The 21,579-nt window shown below is 33.0% G+C and overlaps 1 protein-coding gene across 3 annotated transcripts in view; it reads right to left on the reverse strand.

The window, feature by feature from the left end:
• Nucleotides 1–21,579, reverse strand: part of LOC138708099 (uncharacterized) — a 204,001-nt gene that overhangs the window by 13,660 nt on the left and 168,762 nt on the right. For all 3 annotated transcript variants that reach the window (XR_011334575.1, XR_011334574.1, XR_011334573.1), the window contains exon 2: nt 3,588–3,671. The gene's annotated coding sequence lies outside the window, so the exon portion shown is untranslated. The remainder of the gene's footprint in view (nt 1–3,587; nt 3,672–21,579) is intronic.

Here is a 21,579-nt window from a genome sequence, read left to right on the forward strand (position 1 = left end):
TGAAGTAGTCCGCCCATCTGGTTTTCTGTCATCCCATGTGCCATCGTCCTTCTCTCGGGTCCCACAATGTGGTGCGATTCGTCCATTTCTGGTGATCCATACGTGCTACGTGGCCGCCCCATTTCCATTTTAGGTTTTCTGCCCTTTCTACCACATCGCGCATTTTTGTCCTTCTTCTTATTTCCTCGTTTCTGAGTCTGTCTCTTAGTGAAACATTTAGGATCTTCCTTTCCATTCTCCTTTGACAAACCTGTAGCTATTTTTTCTGTTTTTCTGTCAAGGACCACGTTTGACAGCCATAGAGTAATGTCGGCATGACACATTTGTCTAGGATTTCAGCTTTCGTACTTGCTTTTTGCCGTTTGTCCATGAGTAGGAATTTGAGCGACCAAAATTTGTTCCATGCCAGTCCTATTCTGCGTTTGATTTCATTCTCTGTGTTCTTGTTTAGGGAGATGCTTTGCCCGAGGTACCATACTGCTGCACATACTCAAGTGGTGATTGTTGAATTTGAATAGGGTCTTGTGTACCATTGGTCATAACTTTTGTTTTTGTGGGATTCATTGTGAGTCCTACTGCTCTGCTTACTTTGTCCACTTCAATGATCATTTCCTCTAGCATTTTTGCTGATCTTGCTATCAGAGTTATGTAATCTGCAAATCTGAGGTGTGTCAGTTTCCGCCCATCTATATTTACTGCACTCTAAATGCACGGTATACAGCTGCACCCTCACTGTATGAACGTGTTTATATAACTAAACACGAAACATACGCGAGCAAGAGGTCTGATAACTGCGATGGCGCAGCAGTTACTAAAGGCCCATTCACAATGAAAATTAAACATAACGTAAGCGTTAACTTAAGAATGTAAACGTTACGGTAAAATCACATCATTCATGATGGGGACATAACATAACTGCAAAGATACTTGTTACCATGGAAACATAACAACGACGCCATTTCCTCATATGCTGTCGTATACTTCAATGCTCCACGATTATGAACTGTTTGCAAATCACTTAAGTATAAGCAGGAAAGTTTGGAGTTCGCAAACTTTCATGTTAACATCTAACGGCAATGTTAATGTCAATGTTTAGGTGAATCATTGTGAATGATCCCATTTGGTAACCTGGCCGCAAACTTCTGTGTTTATGTTATGGTTATGTTTAATTTTCATTGTGAATGGGCCTTTACGCACATGACTTTCTGCTGACACCAGTCTAGCCCTGGCTGACTCACTCTGTATCAGCGACACCGATATTCCAATCATCATAGCTGATATTTTCGCGTTGAAACGTTCATTTGGACACATAAAGGGCACATGTGATTTATTGGTCACCATAGAAACTTGGTGAGTTATTCTGTCTTTTGCAGTAAACGGCACTTGGATAAATATGTTGGTTGTTCATAGTTTTCTGCTTGAGAGCAGGTCTTTCACTGAAAACCCAGCATTCTCCAATATTTTCTATTTTCTGCATTCATTTTAGTCTCCACATACGATTCTTTTATCTTAATGTTGTCTAACATCTGATAACATCTATCTTCTGAGTCCCAAAATTATCACACCAAGCTGGTGACTGAGAGATTGAGAAAGGTAGAAAAGAATATGCTATTTCTCAGACTTCATAACTGAAAGTGATTGAAAGTGACTTGTCCATCATTGTATTAGTAATGTTTTCAAAGTTTTACGTTCATAAATTTGGGCAAGTTTTTTCTTGAAGAACACACAGTTGACCACAAATATCAAAGAAGAGCTGCACTTCCAAGATTGCTCCAATTGTGTGAGCAATACCTAAATTAAGCTGGTGACTGAAGCAATGAAGAAATAGGCTGTAGCGATTGAGATATCTTGAAATTAAAACTTGCACATCCCCAGATCTATCTTTCATCACTGATGCACCATCATATGAGTGTGCAATTATTTTTACCTAATTCAAATTTATTTCACTTAATGTCTTCAAAATATTTGCAACTGTATTCTCATCTTGAGATCTGTGACCCTAAAATAGCAATAGAGCTTTCTGCAGGTTTCATGTTATACATATATCGAAGAGCAATTGCCAAATCTTCAACATTTTGTTTATCTCTCATTTCATTAGCCAGTAAAGAAACAAAAACTCTATTTTTAATTTCGTCCATTACTGTTTCCACAACTGTCTCAGTCTTTATATGGATTATTTCATTTTGAAAATTCGAGCTAATGTATTTGGCATTTGTATGTGTATGTGTATTTATTCACACTGCAAATGGGTATTATATATACCCGGTGGCAGTGGTAACTAGTTACACTCAATAATGACAATTAATAATAATCACAACTAATTAATAATAATAATAATAATAATAATAATAATAATAATAATAATAATAATAATAATAAGGAGCATCCTGAATTAAATTGCATAATAAATCACTAGTTCGTCCAGTAATGGAATATAGTGCTGCATGTTGGGATCCTTACAGATTAGAACATATTAAGACACTGGAAAAAATTCAAAAACGGGCTCTCAAGTGTTGTAATAATTCACCATTAAAATGGGACACACTCACGGACCGGAGAACGCGAATTCGATTATGCGCAATGTTCAAAACATACACAGGTAAGCCTGCCTGGTGAGAAATAAAAAATAGGTTCCAGCCGACAAATTACTCTTCAAGGAACGACCACTCATATAAATTGAGGGAAAGAAGACAGAGGACGGACACTGGAAAATTTTCTTTTCTCAATCATACTATCAGGGACTGGAATGCTTTACCTGCAGACTTACTAAAGGCTTTACCAATAACCAAAAATGTATTTAAAAATAGGCTTAAGAACTTTACTAATAGACGGTAGTATATTATACACACTACTTAAAGGGTGTAATTGATATCTTGTTAGTTGAAGTGGTCTATCAGTGAGGAAGTGTGTTGTGTCAGAGAAGTGTGTAGTGTCAGTGAAGTCTATTGTGTAAGTTAAGTGTGTATATCTTTGCTATTTCAGAAAATCTTTCATCTTTATCGTTGAAGACACAGAATGCTGTAAAAAGAGACCACTGCAACCACTACCTAACATTTCACATCCTTCATGACAGCTGATTAGATGCTAGAAACTGAAAAACTTCGGTAACAGAACGAATGTAATATCTGTTCTTCTCTATGATGTTACCAAACACTTGCTTTTAATATTTTCTCCAACTTTTGTCTCTTCACTTGCTCTAGAAGTTCACTTACAGCATTATGGGCTTATGACACTGCATGTTTGGACAATCTTTTCCTTTCTCTGTTGCATGCCTCGAATTCCTAAATTCGGTTTTCATAAAAGCTAAGTGAAAGTGTTCAGAGTGATATTCTTTACATGCAAAGCAATATGCAGAATTATTTATAACAGAGTACTCAAGCCAGTCTCATGTGTGATACCAAGAATACTGAAAAACCAATATTACTCTGCTGAGGCAGTGGCTGGCAGGTAGAAATGTAAGGTTGTGTATGTTCACTATTATTAAGATCTTTGGATGTATGAAAAAGATTGGAAGATTTTTTTCATACTTCTGTATTCTGAATAATGATGGGAAAACTGACACTTGCATTAAGTAGGGCTGAACTTACAGTTTGTGCACCCAAGTCCTTGAAAGTATTCAAAGATCCATCTTCTTTTCTCCTTGTGACTGACCCTGTGGATGGTGTTCATTTCTGAGAAAAGAAAAAACTCAGGATTGATTTCTGTTTTGAACTCATTATCAAATGTGATCGAAAAAAGGAAAAATAAAAAAAGAAGAGCAGGCATTTCCTATTTGTGGGCTCTATTAAACATATATTTATTGATACAGGAGACAAAAAAGATGTAGGCTTAATACTTCCAGATAGTACCAGATAAAATAATATATCTCTATGATACTGGATATTTGATATATTTGAGTAAAGTAAATAATAAATACTAGAACATACAAGATCTTGTGTATACTTTTTTTTTTACGGATGATATGCCCGAAGTCTTGCAATGCAGTCTGAGGTTTATCATGTTTCTGAATAATACGTTTTCTTATTTACACTGTGTTGCTTTCATATTTGTGAACTTACATTTGGGATTAAAACAACAACAACAGAAAATAACTTAAGAGAAGAATGTTCCAAAGTATGAAATAATTGAGAAAAATAATTGTAATGCAGTACTACTAATAAACAAAGGAATAATGAACATAATTTTATAAATGCAATGAAATGAATAATCATTCAAGTACCCTCCAAAATTAGTTTATATTTTAAATATTTTATCCCAAAAATTCGCAACAATTCATTTGAAATTTGCACATTAATCGCAACAAAAATAATTGCTTTAACATTTGGGGGAGGACAGCTCCCTGTGCCCCCATGGCTATGGGACTGTGGCCTAGCAGAGGAATTTAAGTCACACAGATATCTAGTAACAACTCATACAGCATAAAAATCACATATAAGGTGAATTCTCTCCATAAATCCAATTGCTGGCAAAGGAATGTGAGTTGTGATTGATAATTTGTGTGGAAGTGTTTAAGTTTTGAGAAGCACAGATCGCATCACTGCACTATTACTGGCTGCTGGGCATGGTTGGAAATACAGAACTTGAAAAATTATGGAAAAATCTGATTTTTCAAATAAAAGTATGTTGTGAAAAATCCATCCATATACCTGATTATTTAAAAAATCACACAGCTTCCACAATAAAAATATATAAACATTAAAAACTTTCTTCTTTCCTTCATTTTTCCTTTTTATATTTTTCAATTGAGGGTACTTTAGCACGATGCAGTAAGGAGACAGTTTTATCTTGGTGCAAAATATTTCATTATCACTGTGATAGGCAACAAATGCGCAGCCTACTTGTTCTTCCACTTGATCACTACACAAAAGTAATCACTGGAAGAACAAGTAGGCTGCGCATTTGTTGCCTATCACAGTGATAATGAAATATTTTGCACCAAGATAAAACTGTCTCCTTATTGCACAGTTTTTCAGGCAGAACTTCTAGCAATTAATTAAGCTATGAAATGGTGCATTAAGAACGAAAACACAGCGCGCATATTTAGTGACTCCCAAGCTGCCCTTCACTGCATCGCTGACAAGTACAACCGTCGCCCATTAGCGATAGAGGCAAGGGAATTACTTCAAAAGTACGCACACCACATATGCCTCACTTGGGTCCGTGGACACATTGGTGTAAGAGGAAATGAAAGAGCTGATGAGCTAGCGAAAGCAGCAGCCTCCAGCAGTGAAACTCCGACATACACTTTACAACCAATATCATATATCAAGAAACAAATACGACAACAGACTCATCAAAACTGGAATACTAGATGGACGACATGCACAACCGGATAATTTTAAACTTCTTGGTATTACTGTGGACAGCACACTTACTTGGGCAGACCATGTTGAGTCTGTTTGTAAAAAATTGTCAAGAGTAATATTTCTTCTGCGAAATTTGAAAATGTATGTTCCGAAGAATTACATTGGAGTTGTCTATTTTTCTTATTTTCATAGTATACTTCCTTATGGATTACTTTTATGGGGTAATAGTTCTCATACTAATAAGGTACTTATGTTACAAAAAAAAAGCTATTAGAATTATAACTAATTAATCAATGAAGGCACACTGCAGACCGTTATTTGTAAATGAAAAAATTATGACTGTAACATCACTGTATATTTATCAAAGCCTAAATTTCGTCAAAGGAAATTCACTTATGTTGACACATAGGAATGATGTTCATATATACAACACCAGAAACCGTGACCTTTTTGACAAACCTAAGTGTAGGCTGACTAAAACAATGAATAATTATTTTATTATGTCGTTAAAAATAGCAAATAAATTTCCGAGATATCTTTTTAATCTTGAAAGGAAGTCTTATAACAGACTTGTCTCTGGTTGGTTAATCAACAAACCATTTAATGAAATTAATGAGTTTTTTAATGTCAACGTTGTTGAGAGTTTTTGAATTAATTTTATTGTTTGGTTTTTTACTTTTTATTACTGCCTTTGTCAATTTGCACAATGTTGTGTGCTCTGACTGTACAATACTGAATATACTGAATATACTAACAAGAGACACCTACTTCCCAACAATCCATGACCGACTCAAAAGCCATCACTTCAAACCTACTTTCATAACAACACAGTTTCTTTCCGGACATGGGAAATTTGGAACCTACTTCGACAGATTCAAGATTCCAGCAGGCATCGACTCAACATGCTCCTGCCCCGAAGACCTTCACAGTGTGAAACACCTTCTATTTGACTGTCCTATTTTTGAAGCAAAGAGATTTCAAATAAAGACATATCTTCTGGACTGCAATATCGAATACAGGACTCCACTATGTGAAGTGATCAAAAAGCCTTGTTGCTACAGACAATTTATAGACTTGCTAAACTTTATCCTTAAAAGACTGTAGATACATATTTCACCATATCTGTGTAAAAAAATAAGTAGTATAGATAAGTAGTATACCATACCACAAAAATAAAACCCTGGCATACCGTTTGATGAATTAGGGTTCTTTTCCGCGGATATTTAATAATAATAATACTTGAGCACCCTAACTCCAACCATCCCCCCCCCCAGGGGTGCACCACTGGCAGTGGAGGAACTTGCGCCAATGGTTTAATTATTTTAGAGAATTAACAAAATTAAGAATTAAAATATAGATTGGATTGATGCACAGAACTAACTGACTCACTAACACGTTTGCTCAACATCATACTGAAAGTTTCTCAGTTAATTCTCATGCTAGTCATAAGTCATTGCTAGAGTAATGGATCTAAGATAAATTTGAACTGCTTATGAATTTTTAAACACATATTTTTCCATTAGAATTTTTAATTTCAAAATGAAATTACAAAGGATGTTATAAATTTCAATCTTTTTAAATTCAGAACTAAATCATGTAAAAAAATATCATAACATAGTGCAGACTAGAATATTCCACATCAGTATAAAATCTGACATTGCTGTTGGTGTTCAACTTATTAAAAAAGAAGAGAAGAGTGGTACATGAAGTTTAATCTACATGGAAAGTGAATATGGTTCAATTTCATATGATTTATTACAATCTCATAAATGGGTTGAAGTCAACGTTTATTAAACAAAAAGGTACTACATTCAACAGTTCACAGATCGTCTCTTGCCCAGTCCTCAAGAATTCTGGCACACGGTGCTCACAATAGAGGTGACTAGGAATGAGAATGTAGACTGTACACAATGACTAAGAGCCATAGAAGACGTTTATGAAGGTTCGTGCACAATAAATACAGCAAAAGAAGTATAAAAATATTAAATGAAAAAACAGTATGTAAATAGTTAAATAAAGCAACAGCCAAATATGACCAAAATGCAATTTACAGTATTACGAAAGACTAAAATTTCTTAGGGCTGGGAACTGAACCAGCAACAATATAGCAAACTTAATAGAGCCCGTTGCTCTAAATACGTGACCATGCCGCAACGACTTCAACCCAGAATACTGCATGGTGGCCCAATGCATAGCACTACCAGCCCAGCCCACCCAAGACCAACACTTCCTGATGCGGCTGCTTCCTAGTCCACCGCACTGGGCTTCACACAGTCACACTGGTCTGCACTGCACTGACATCAGTTGGTTGCATTTTACTGTTTTTCTACTTGCGCACATTGGTTGTGCTTTCGCTTTGCATGTGATCAGTGGCTTAGAGACCAAATAAAAGTACCTACTGTCATCCTCTGAGAAGTTTAGTGCTGAGAGGAATGCGGTTCTGACTAGTCTAGCGCGGTACTGGAGTGGGAGAGAATAGTGACAGCGGCAGTATGGAAGGAAGTAAAATCATACTGAAAACATTCGCCCAATTTACGAGAGCAGTATGCCTATTAGTTTTCTAATGTATTTTTGGCGAGATAGAGATACAACCATTTGTACTTACGTGTTCAGAGAAGGAAAGTATTGTAGAAAGTGTTATTTATTTCTTTATTTATTTCTTTGTTTATTTGTTTATTTATTTATTTATTTATTTATTTATTTATTTATCTATCTATTTATTTATTCTGGTGAAGTTAAGGCCATCACACCAGAAATACAAATACAATAAAATAAATAAAAAGAAAAATCATAATAAAACTACAATAATATAAATGAAAAGAAGAATCATACTATAAAATTTAGTGATTAGTAGAATTGAATTAAATTTGTAATCAATTTAAATATATTGTACTGCTGAACTCACTTGAGAAGTAAAACTACTTGATTTGTATTTTAAGATATCACCAACAAATGATTTTCGCATGACATTATAGGAATCTGTTTTTCACAATACCAATCACACATATTCTAAAATTCCAATAGAATAAAACCAAAAACTTTTCCACAGCATGTTTCCTTAAAAATGACTTGTAACGGTGAAATATTTAATATGAGTAATTCATATAATATTAACATAGTCAACATCAGGGAGATGTTTGAGCAAAAATTGCAACAATATATTTAATATATTAAGAACAAAACCATATAGGCCTAGGTAAACAATATGTAAATGAAATATTGACACTACTACAAACTGAAGACTGCATATTTTTGGACGATTAATACTTCCCACTCTGCTCGGCTCGGCTTGGCTGTAGCAACAAAAGAATCTACCTGCACCCCCCCTGCACCGATGGCAAGAATACCTCAGGTCCCAGTGCTAAACTCATCGGAGGAAGACAGCACCTTTGTGTTGTATTCCCCGTAGCCTTGACTGATTCACACTTATTGTAATATCTATTGGAAAATCCTGTGGAGGCTGAGTGGTCAGAGCTTCAGCCTGTCATTCAGGCAGTCTGGGTTTGAGTCATGGTCAGGCCGCGAATTTTTCAATGAAAAATTATCCAGGTCCCAGTCCCAGTAAGGCCTGGGATTTTTCACTGGAAAATCACACTTGTGACGGACAAGACTGCAGCTGGGGTTTTGCTTGTTGTTCTCCAAATTTTCCCATATTATGCATCTACATTCGGTCAACATATCTCCATTCCATCAATAATAATAATAATAATAATAATAATAATAATAATAATAATAATAATAATAATAATAACAACAATAATAGTGTTTTATTTTCGCTGGCAGAGTTAAGGCCATAAGGCCTTCTCTTCCACTCAACCAGCCTTAATCAATACAATACATATTTAAATTACAAATATTTACACTACACTTGAAAGGTTCTCCAGCTATATTCTTCAGTTAAGTTTTAAGGACTAGTAGACTACATATTTATTTAAATTTAGATAAACCTATAAGGTAAAGCAGTAACTTAATTTATGAGCTAATTTAATTCAATCAATTATAATTAATTTAAGATAGCTCGTAAAATGATGAAAATTAATTTAATATAAGCTTACTAGGACTATGTTACAGGGAGAAAAAAAAATGTATATATTTCAATAATGAGAAAATTAATGTAATTGCCATTAGAGGTTTTGTAAATCTATTTAGAGAAATTAATGATAATAATAAGAATGGACAGATGTTAGTTTCATTATAAGTAACAAATATTAATCAGCAATTAATCTGTTAAGTAAGAATTTATGTAATTTTTACCTAAATGAAGTTATTGTCCAATAACCCCTTACATCACTCGGAAGCAAGTTCCAATTTCTAGCAACTGAAACTGTATAAGATGAAGAATATAAAGATGTCTTGTGGTAGGGTATAATGAGTAAATTGTTATGATGAATCTTATACTTAACTGATGATATGCAGATACATTTTGAAAACGAGAAGCCAAATAGATTGGGGTAGCAGTGCGCAGAATTTGAAATAAGAGAACAAGAGAATGCAGGGCTCGTTGATCACTTAGCCTTAGCCAAGACAGAGTTTGGAAAGACAGGGAAACATGATCATACTTACGAATATTACAAATATAACGGACGCACGCATTATGCACACATTGTAGCCTGCAGCTCAAATTTGCATTTAGGTTACTTAATATAATATTGCAGTAGTCAAAGTGTGGCATCACGAGTGTTTGTACAAGGATTAATTTTAATTTATTGGGAAGAAAGTGCTTCAGTCGCTTTAATGAGTGAATAATAGAAAATATTTTTGTGGAAGTGTGATTCACTTGTTCATTCCATTCCAGGTGACAATCCATATAAATACCAAGGTTCTTCACAGTCGAGCAGCAGCAGCAGCAGCAGCAGCAGCAGCAGCAGCAGCAGTAGTAGTAGTAGTAGTAGGAGTAGCAGTAGCAGCAGCAGCAGCAGCAGCAGCAGCAGTAGTAGTAGCAGTAGCAGTGGCAGTAGTAGTAGTATCAATAATCCATAACATTTCCCGGCTGGCAACACATGGAGAGGACTGGACTACGGACGAGTGAGGTTGTCCTTTCAAAATCCGTGTACGCAGCAAACCTTAGTGTAGTCAGCGGGTGCGGGTTTGGGAATGCGCCTAGCTTGTAAGTTAGCACAACACATCTTGAAAGGTCGTAGTGCTGGGTCATAGTCGCCCTCTCGAAAGTCCATTCCATTCCAATATCCATTGGAATTATGGCAACAGGTATTAAAACAAATTTGGACACTATATGCCCTATCCAATAATGATCTGATAAATAAATTTCAATTCCAGAAAGTTAAAATAATAAAAATCGAAATTTGACATCGTATGTCAGGACAATGTTGTCGAATGGTGGATGGCATGTTTGACACTCAATTTTTCACATGTAGCTCGAATATCTCTAATGTCTCTGCCTTTGCCATCAACTGTTCCAAATGATATCAAGTGAGCTGAGAATTTTCTTCCGTTCTGATATTTCGTGGCCATCTGCTTCACTGTAGATCCATAACACTATCTATTTGCTCAAGTCGTTTGTTCAAGTTTCTAAGCGCTTGACATGATGGCGATTGAAAATCAGGAAATCTTGTCTTGACTGCCGATCCGCAGTTGCGCTCGGGCGTGGGTTCGTTTCCCGCTTGGGCTGATTACCTCGTTTCGGTTCTTCTGAGGTTTTCTCCAACTGTGAGCCGAATGTCAGGTAATCTATGGGGAAGCCTCGGTCTCATTTCTCAAAATACTACTACAAATACAATGGTGTATGTACACTCTTTTGACTGAAGATGTTTGACAATTGTGAAAGCAAGAAACACTCTGCTCAATCATGTGTACAATTGAAGTCATGGCTCATAATTTGTGACGTTCGGGCATAAAACATGGTAACTGACATTTTGGTCAATAATAAGATATGTATCTATATCGTATCTTAAATTTCCAAGATTTCAAAAGCTGGCAAAAGTATACAAGATTTTACTTTCCTGATAACCACACAAACTGTTGCATTTATATATGTTTAACTATATAATGAGTTCAAAACACTAAAACATCACTTACCATGTTTCGCTCTCAAAACTCTCATTTGACAAAACTTTTGGAAATTAGGATTATAATTAACCATTCAGGTTGGACTAAAACGAAGAGTTATCAGAAACATAGTATGTCATTAAGACGGCATATCTAGCCTTCAATGAAATACGAACATCGTTAATTTCTTTCTGCTATCAATGAAAGACTGTAAAGCAATCCTAAAAATTAGAATTTCGGGATAAATTAACAATAAATGCGAACAACATATAATTTAACTTTAAAACTGAATATACAAAGCTTTGCATAATGCTTTTGCTTGTATTTGAAAATGGCAAATTTTTTTAGTTTCTGTGATCCAAAATTTTATCTTAGAATGCTTCTGATGTTTGAACTGAAATAATAGGTGCAATTTCAAGTTGTAGAAATATGCAGAATGCAGAGTAAATAGTCTAAACTAGCACGCAGAGAAACTAGGCCCCTTTTGTGGGGTCATTGTGATTATTTCAAATGTCAATGTAGTCGAGAAATGGCTGAAAAGGATCTTTTACTGACCCCTGGCATGCACACGTTTCTTTTATGTGACATTAATCAACGACACAGGTCTCTTTCTAAGGATGGTGTTGTCAATAAGTCACTACACTAGGAAGAGAGTCCTCCGTATATTACGCCATAGAACATATATAAAGTTTTCCTTTCACTCAGTGCCTACTGTGTGGGACGAATTTCAAGGACGTTAAGCAGGTGTTACATGAATGAATTTCACCTGCCTGTTGTGAGCTTCTGGAGGGATTATTCTTTCGTACGAAATGTAAAGCAAGGTTTTTTCCTTCTCTAAAAGTATGAGAACACTGAAGGGATTGCTCATTGGTGCTCAGTGTAGTGCGTGCAAGCTATTTTATTTTTTTTTATGTTAAACAACAATAAAGGGATTATACTTTCCTTCGCAAATTAGATTAAGTTATTGGATTCTTTCTAAAATTTCCGAGAACACTGAAGGAATAATTAATCATCTATGTCTAGTGAAGTGCAAGCTTCTGGATTTTTCGTGATCAGAGCGAAGATTGAACTACCCATTTGTGTGTAATGTATTGGAAGGTACTATTTTTTCCTAATTGTATGAGAAAATGAAGTGATTACTCATTCGTACGAAGTATTAGGTCTATGTAAGCTAATGTGTTGTCTCTAATAATGGACAACGCTGAAGAGATTATTTATTCGTGCGTAGTGTAAAGCAAGCTATTGTGTGTTTTCTTACAGCTTGAGGACACGGAAAGAATCACTCATTCGTCTATAGTGATGGGCAAGCTATTGTGTCTTTTTAAATTATTCAGAACACAGAAGGAATCATCCATTGCCTAGTACATAGCAAGGTATTGTGTTTTCTCTAATTGTTCAATAAGACAGAAGATTTTACTTACTCGTGTGCAGTGTACTGTAATACATTATGTTTATTTCTAATTGATTGAGAAACTGAAGAGACTACTCATGCATAGGTACGTAATAGCCTATAGTGCAATCTATTGTGTTCTAAGTGTTTGGAACTCTAAAGAGATCATTCATTTGTGCATGCTGAACCGCAAGTTATTGTGATTTTCCTAGTTATTTGAGAACAATGAAGGGATTAATGAAGCTATTGTGTTTCCCTGATTGTTTTAGTATACTGGATATAATATATTAAATATTCGTGCATTGTGCAGAGCAATGTATTGAGTTTCTTCTGATATTTTGAGAACAATGAAGCTATTACTCTTTCCTGCGTAGTGTAGTGCAAGCTATTGTGTTTTTCCTAATTGTTTAAGAATGGTGTATTGAATATTACAGCAAACTGTTTAGTCTTATGTTACCATAGATTAAGATGACTGTAATATTATTGTATCAATGTTAGATTAATGTACACTGACGATGCCATGAATAATTGTATTGCAACGGTTAATAAAATATCTATCTATCTATCTATCTATCTATCTATCTATCTATCTATCTATCTATCTATCCTAATCTATCCTAATCTATCCTATCTATCCTAATCTATCCTATCTATCCTAATCTATCCTATCTATCTAATCTATCCTAATCTATCTAATCTATCCTAATCTATCTAATCTATCCTAATCTATCTAATCTATCTAATCTATCCTAATCTATCTAATCTATCCTAATCTATCTAATCTATCCTAATCTATCTAATCTATCCTAATCTATCTAATCTATCCTAATCTATCTAATCTATCTAATCTATCCTAATCTATCTAATCTATCTAATCTATCTAATCTATCCTAATCTATCTAATCTATCCTAATCTATCTAATCTAATCTATCCTAATCTATCTAATCTATCCTAATCTATCTAATCTATCTAATCTATCTATCTAATCTATCCTAATCTATCTATCTAATCTATCCTAATCTATCTATCTAATCTACCCTAATCTATCTATCTATTCTAATCTATCTATCTATTCTAATCTATCTATCTATTCTAATCTATCTATCTATTCTAATCTATCTATCTATTCTAATCTATATATCTATTCTAATCTATCTAATCTATCTAATCTATCTATCTAATCTAATCTATCTATCTATCTATCTATCTATCTAATCTATCTATCTATCTATCTAATCTATCTATCTATCTATCTAATCTATCTATCTATCTATCTATCTATCTATCTATCTATCTATCTATCTAATCTATCTATCTATCTATCTAATCTATCTATCTATCTATCTAATCTATCTATCTAATCTATCTATCTAATCTATCTATCTAATCTATCTATCTATCTATCTATCTATCTATCTATCTATCTATCTATCTATCTATCTATCTATCTATCTATCTATCTATCTATCTATCTATCTATCTATCTATCTATCTATCTATCTATCTATCTAATCTAATCTAATCTAATCTAATCTAATCTATCTATCTAATCTAATCTATCTAATCTATCTATCTATCTAATCTATCTATCTAATCTATCTATCTATCTATCTATCTATCTATCTATCTATCTATCTATCTATCTATCTATCTATCTATCTATCTATCTATCTATCTATCTATCTATCTATCTATCTATCTATCTATCTATCTATCTATCTATCTATCTATCTATCTATCTATCTATCTATCTATCTATCTATCTATCTATCTATCTATCTATCTATCTATCTATCTATCTATCTATCTATCTATCTATCTATCTATCTATCTATCTATCTATCTATCTATCTATCTATCTATCTATCTATCTATCTATCTATCTATCTATCTATCTATCTATCTATCTATCTATCTATCTATCTATCTATCTATCTATCTATCTATCTATCTATCTATCTATCTATCTATCTATCTATCTATCTATCTATCTATCTATCTATCTATCTATCTATCTATCTATCTATCTATCTATCTATCTATCTATCTATCTATCTATCTATCTATCTATCTATCTATCTATCTATCTATCTATCTATCTATCTATCTATCTATCTATCTATCTATCTATCTATCTATCTATCTATCTATCTATCTATCTATCTATCTATCTATCTATCTATCTATCTATCTATCTATCTATCTATCTATCTATCTATCTATCTATCTATCTATCTATCTATCTATCTATCTATCTATCTATCTATCTATATCTATCTATCTATCTATATCTATCTATCTATATCTATCTATCTATATCTATCTATCTATATCTATCTATCTATATCTATCTATCTATATCTATCTATCTATATCTATCTATCTATATCTATCTATCTATCTATCTAATCTAATCTATCTATCTAATCTATCTATCTAATCTATCTATCTATCTAATCTATCTATCTATCTAATCTATCTATCTATCTATCTATCTATCTATCTATCTATCTATCTATCTATCTATCTATCTATCTATCTATCTATCTATCTATCTATCTATCTATCTATCTATCTATCTATCTATCTATCTATCTATCTATCTATCTATCTATCTATCTATCTATCTATCTATCTATCTATCTATCTATCTAATCTATCTATCTAATCTATCTATCTAATCTATCTAATCTAATCTAATCTATCTAATCTATCTATCTAATCTATCTATCTATCTAATCTATCTATCTATCTAATCTATCTAATCTATCTATCTAATCTATCTATCTAATCTATCTATCTAATCTATCTATCTAATCTATCTATCTAATCTATCTATCTATCTATCTATCTATCTATCTATCTATCTATCTATCTATCTATCTATCTATCTATCTATCTATCTATCTATCTATCTATCTATCTATCTATCTATCTATCTATCTATCTATCTATCTATCTATCTATCTATCTATCTATCTATCTATCTATCTATCTATCTATCTATCTATCTATCTATCTATCTATCTATCTATCTATCTATCTATCTATCTATCTATCTATCTATCTATCTATCTATCTATCTATCTATCTATCTATCTATCTATCTATCTATCTATCTATCTATCTATCTATCTATCTATCTATCTATCTATCTATCTATCTATCTATCTATCTATCTATCTATCTATCTATCTATCTATCTATCTATCTATCTATCTATCTATCTATCTATCTATCTATCTATCTATCTATCTATCTATCTATCTATCTATCTATCTATCTATCTATCTATCTATCTATCTATCTATCTATCTATCTATCTATCTATCTATCTATCTATCTATCTATCTATCTATCTATCTAAATCTAATCTAATCTAATCTAATCTAATCTAATCTAATCTATCTATCTATCTAATCTATCTATCTATCTATCTATCTATCTATCTATCTATCTATCTATCTATCTATCTATCTATCTATCTATCTATCTATCTATCTATCTATCTATCTATCTATCTATCTATCTATCTATCTATCTATCTATCTATCTATCTATCTATCTATCTATCTATCTATCTAATCTATCTAATCTAATCTATCTAATCTATCTATCTAATCTATCTATCTAATCTATCTATCTATCTATCTATCTATCTATCTATCTATCTATCTATCTATCTATCTATCTATCTATCTAATCTATCTAATCTATCTATCTAATCTATCTATCTATCTATCTATCTATCTATCTATCTATCTATCTATCTATCTATCTATCTATCTATCTATCTATCTATCTATCTATCTATCTATCTATCTATCTATCTATCTATCTATCTATCTAATCTATCTATCTATCTATCTATCTATCTATCTATCTATCTATCTATCTATCTATCTATCTATCTATCTATCTATCTATCTATCTATCTATCTATCTATCTATCTATCTATCTATCTATCTATCTATCTATCTATCTATCTATCTATCTATCTAATCTATCTAATCTATCTAATCTATCTAATCTATCTATCTATCTATCTATCTATCTATCTATCTATCTATCTATCTATCTATCTATCTATCTATCTATCTATCTATCTATCTATCTATCTATCTATCTATCTATCTATCTATCTATCTATCTATCTATCTATCTATCTATCTATCTATCTATCTATCTATCTATCTATCTATCTATCTATCTATCTATCTATCTATCTATCTATCTATCTATCTATCTATCTATCTATCTATCTATCTATCTATCTATCTATCTATCTATCTATCTATCTATCTATCTATCTATCTATCTATCTATCTATCTAATCTATCTATCTAATCTATCTATCTAATCTATCTATCTAATCTATCTATCTATCTATCTATCTATCTATCTATCTATCTATCTATCTATCTATCTATCTATCTATCTATCTATCTAATCTATCTAATCTAATCTATCTATCTATCTATCTATCTATCTATCTATCTATCTATCTATCTATCTATCTATCTATCTATCTATCTATCTATCTATCTATCTATCTATCTATCTATCTATCTATCTATCATCTATCTATCTATCTATCTACCTATCTATCTATCTATCTATCTATCTATCTACCTATCTACCTATCTTACGCAATGGAAGGAATTGGACTAAGGAACTAAGGAATTGGAATAATGAAATGGAATAAAAATTCATTTTGGATCATTTAATGGCTCTTCTCAATTTTTATATAATACATGCCTTACAAATTTAACTAGTCCTACTGTATGTCGTTAAATGTTGTAATCGGATGGTTCAACTTGCAACAGAAGAGCTGTACGATAATTCAGTCGAATGATTTTACTAGCAAATGAATAACTGCATAGTTATTATAATCGGATTATTATATTAATAACAAAAACAAGAAGTAAAAGAAAAGAATTATTAAAAGATAGAAAAATCGCAGAACTAACACACGAATTGAAATTTGCCAGATACGCAATCTCAGTAGAAACAGATAATAACGTTTTGGATTTAGTTAGAAATTACTTAGCAATCTTCTATACGGTATTTCAAAATTCAATAATGTTGAGAGATTGACAAAAAAATATTGTGAGATTAATTAAGAAGTAAAGACTTGCCAACTAGAGAAGACTTAGGTATATGAGCTCTATAAATATTTCAGCAGTGATGGAGGAATGGAGGAAAGTAACATCTTTGACGATTTATATAAACTTGCTGCGCAATGTAGAACTAGAGACAAAAAATCAGCTTAAGCAGGTAAATGAGTTTTATGGTCTACAATAAATCGACTGTACATAGGAAAAAAAGGTCAATACTAGCAGTAAAACAATACATAAGCGTAAGATAGGCCAAAAAAATATTGGCGCGACCAAACAGCATTAGTGTTACATAAAATTTGTTATTAGATTTATATATTTGAAATTGATAGTAGTATATAATTCGGATATATTTTTTGGCTATATATTAACTGTGATCATTATTATTATTATTATTAATATTATTATTATTATTATTATTATTATTATTATTATTATTATTATTATTGTACTAACAGCAAACTGAATGTAAGTTGGTTAAATGTAATTGAATTACAGGTACTAGGCCTACACTAATAGTTGAATAACTGTAGCTAAATGAAGTGATGTAGGCAAATAAATTGACCCACATATTTTCAATTTGCATCGAAAATAAGAAATAATGATAATATGCTATAATAAAAATTATATGTCCGCAAATTTTAATAAGTTTATAAAATTAGAATGAAGAAGAAGAAGAAGCAGCATCAGCACAATAAGTAATTTATCTATGTTTAACGTTTTCCCCCTACAGATGCACGGCAAATATTTAATTTGATTTTTAATGCTGTACATCACTAATAGAATAATATCATTCACTTTTACAGTAATTGTGTTTCGTATAACAACATTGCCAACTTCGTTGCGTTCCATAATATGAATAATGTTCTCTGTTATCGAAGACACAGCAAAGAGTATCGAAGCGAAGTAGTGTGACAAATTTGACTCGCGTAGTGGCTGAGTTTAATAATCTGAGAAGGGCAGCAGTAACGCCAGTTATCAGGCGCTTTAATACAACAGTTGGTGTGAAATACGTATTGATATCTGAACCCAGAGGCCGTGCCTTCAAATCTGTAAGAGATGAATACAGGCTTTGAGTTTATTCTCGGTGGAATATGTATGATATTTGTGGGGGTTATGTGGCTTACGGAAGAGTGGTGTAATTACATAAAGCAACACTGTGACAGAAGAGACGAACCTTTGATGAAATACGCGTCCTTCAAATATGATAGTAACGCAAGAAAATATAAGTTCCTGGAAGGAATGCTGAAGCTTGTTGTTTCTTTTTACAAAAGCCATCATGCAATATCACTGGCTGCTCTGCAAATGAACGATATTCAGAAGTTAATGATTCGGAGTCTTTTCATTCTTATATCAATGTCAGGGTTATGCGACGTAATGGTAGCATTGACAGACATACGCTTATGGCGAATCGCAGGGAAAGCTTTTGTCATTAATAGTTTGCTCCTGATAGGCTGCTATTGCATCTACGATAATGACACGGACGGATATATGTGGCAAGTAAATGTGATCACAGCATTAGCTGCTTGGATCTGTGCAGTCATCAAAACTATCCAGTTTTATAATCCATCCCTCGGAAACGTCAGTTCCATCGCCATAATCGGCATGGGCATATTCTTCGTAATAGTTGGCATAACAAAGGCTCTTATCAACATCAATGATTTCATCATATATTTCCTCTGGTACTACGCATTACTTTGCTTCTATGTAGCATATTGCATTGCAGATTACACAAAAAAGCAGCGTCTCTGGGATCTCTGCTTACTCAATATGCATGCAGAAGGATTATATGTTGAGCAACAAATACAGAAAGATAATGAAGCCGAACCCAACAATGAGGGTCGGAAGCCAACTAGATCTGACTTAAATCTGGGTCAGCCAGAAGCTGAGAGAATGCGCAGAAACATCTAGGCCGATGTTCATCACTAGTAGATCAGCCTTCCTGGGGAAAATCCATGTAAGTAATTGAATAATCATTATTAGATTTCGTTGAATTGCCACATGCAGCATGCAATCAGGTTGCCGAAGTACGGCCATAGTTTAGTATATACAGTTGGGAAGCTTGGGATGATTTTTTGCATTTTTCGCTGTAGTTGCTAGCCGCTTGGAGCGCTGAGAGTACTAGGAACAATAGACTGTGTCACTTCCATTGTGATTTAATATAGACAGACCATGTGACTCGCTTAACCCGATCACGGAGGGTGGCGTTTCAACCATATAAATTAGTTGCCATGCATAAAGAGTAACATATATTTCTCTAAAATGTAGTGTAATTGCATTAATAAATTTAAAACCATGATTATGGGACACTTCAGACATAATTCACTGGCGAGTTAAGGTGTAATATGATTTTTGGTGTGAAAATTACGTTGTTCATATGTGTAATATCTGACTTTATTTGGATTAAATATTGCGAAATTCTTGTACATTCATTTATGCACGATTCAATAATTTTCAGTTGCACCGCACGGATATTTTGATATGTTGAAATTATAGGTTATGTTTACTGTACCAATACTTCAATGTTCGCATTTATACATTATAATTAAGCATAAAGTTACGTGTAATAATTTGTAAAGGCAATTAGTCTCTATTTCAGTTGTATTTATTCGTATCTTACAGTACTCCAATCTGAAGTCTGATTAATGTACTATGTTAGTAGGCTAAACTAGCGCAGAGGTAGTTCCTTTGTACTCATACTCCTTGCATATACGGATCTGTGATAGGTTAGGTTTGGTTAGTTTTGGCTTTTATTATGTCTTGCTTATACGATCACCTGGACCTCCACAAAAAATCTCTTATAAATTCAACGATTTTCACTTCCGAAATCGCAGGAACTACCTCAGCGCTAGTTCCACCGCTTTATGATTGCTGCCTTATTGGCCTTCGGACACTTGACTATATTGAAATACGGTAACCTCACAGTGCTATTACTAGAGCAACTAGATTTACAAAGTCTCCAATGTCCTGCCATTACATATGTAGTCCTATGTTATGTCATATGGAAATTATAGGTTATTATTTATATTCCTATATTCGCGATTATAGATTATAATTAAGCATAATGTCATGTATGATACGCCGCACATTCAATTTGTCTGTATTTTAATACTACAATCGAGTATGTACTGAATTATTGTATTTATCTACTTCCTAAGAGACCAAGTAACACAATCGTATGTACACTAATTTAATAGGAGTGGTATGGTAAATTTTCTATCTACAATTCAGGAAGGTAGATGTGCTAAATTAAAATCACAATATAAATTCTTTATTATTAATCCTCAATGTAGCTTCCATTCTAAACTTAAAATGTTGATGTGAATAGATTATGTTAACATGTAAAATTCTCTTCACAATAAAATAACACAGTTTTGTAATTATTTCTGCAACAAATTATGCAATAAGTAGTAAATGGAACTTACGGACACATTACACTAAATAAAACTTAGAAATGATACGCAATAAGGGTATAATATTTCAATGAGCTCCATACACTGAAATGGAAAACCCGAACGTACATTTTTGTCTGCTCGAGAGAGGGTCTGTGCTGAGGCTATAGTAGCGATCCTGGTGGTCAGCAACTATCTATGTATGCATATACATTAAGTATTGAGCTTCGCAACTGTATATACTAAACTGTGGTATGGTAGTATAGAGGAGACGAGCGACCTCCCGGTCTCGTAGTAGCAGCAGTTCATGTTAACAGTTGTGACCGGTCCAAATAGATGGAGCAGCTACAGCTTATGTATACCTAT

This window comes from Periplaneta americana, chromosome 10 (genome assembly GCF_040183065.1).
Source record: "Periplaneta americana isolate PAMFEO1 chromosome 10, P.americana_PAMFEO1_priV1, whole genome shotgun sequence".
Taxonomy (NCBI): Eukaryota; Metazoa; Arthropoda; class Insecta; order Blattodea; family Blattidae; genus Periplaneta; species Periplaneta americana.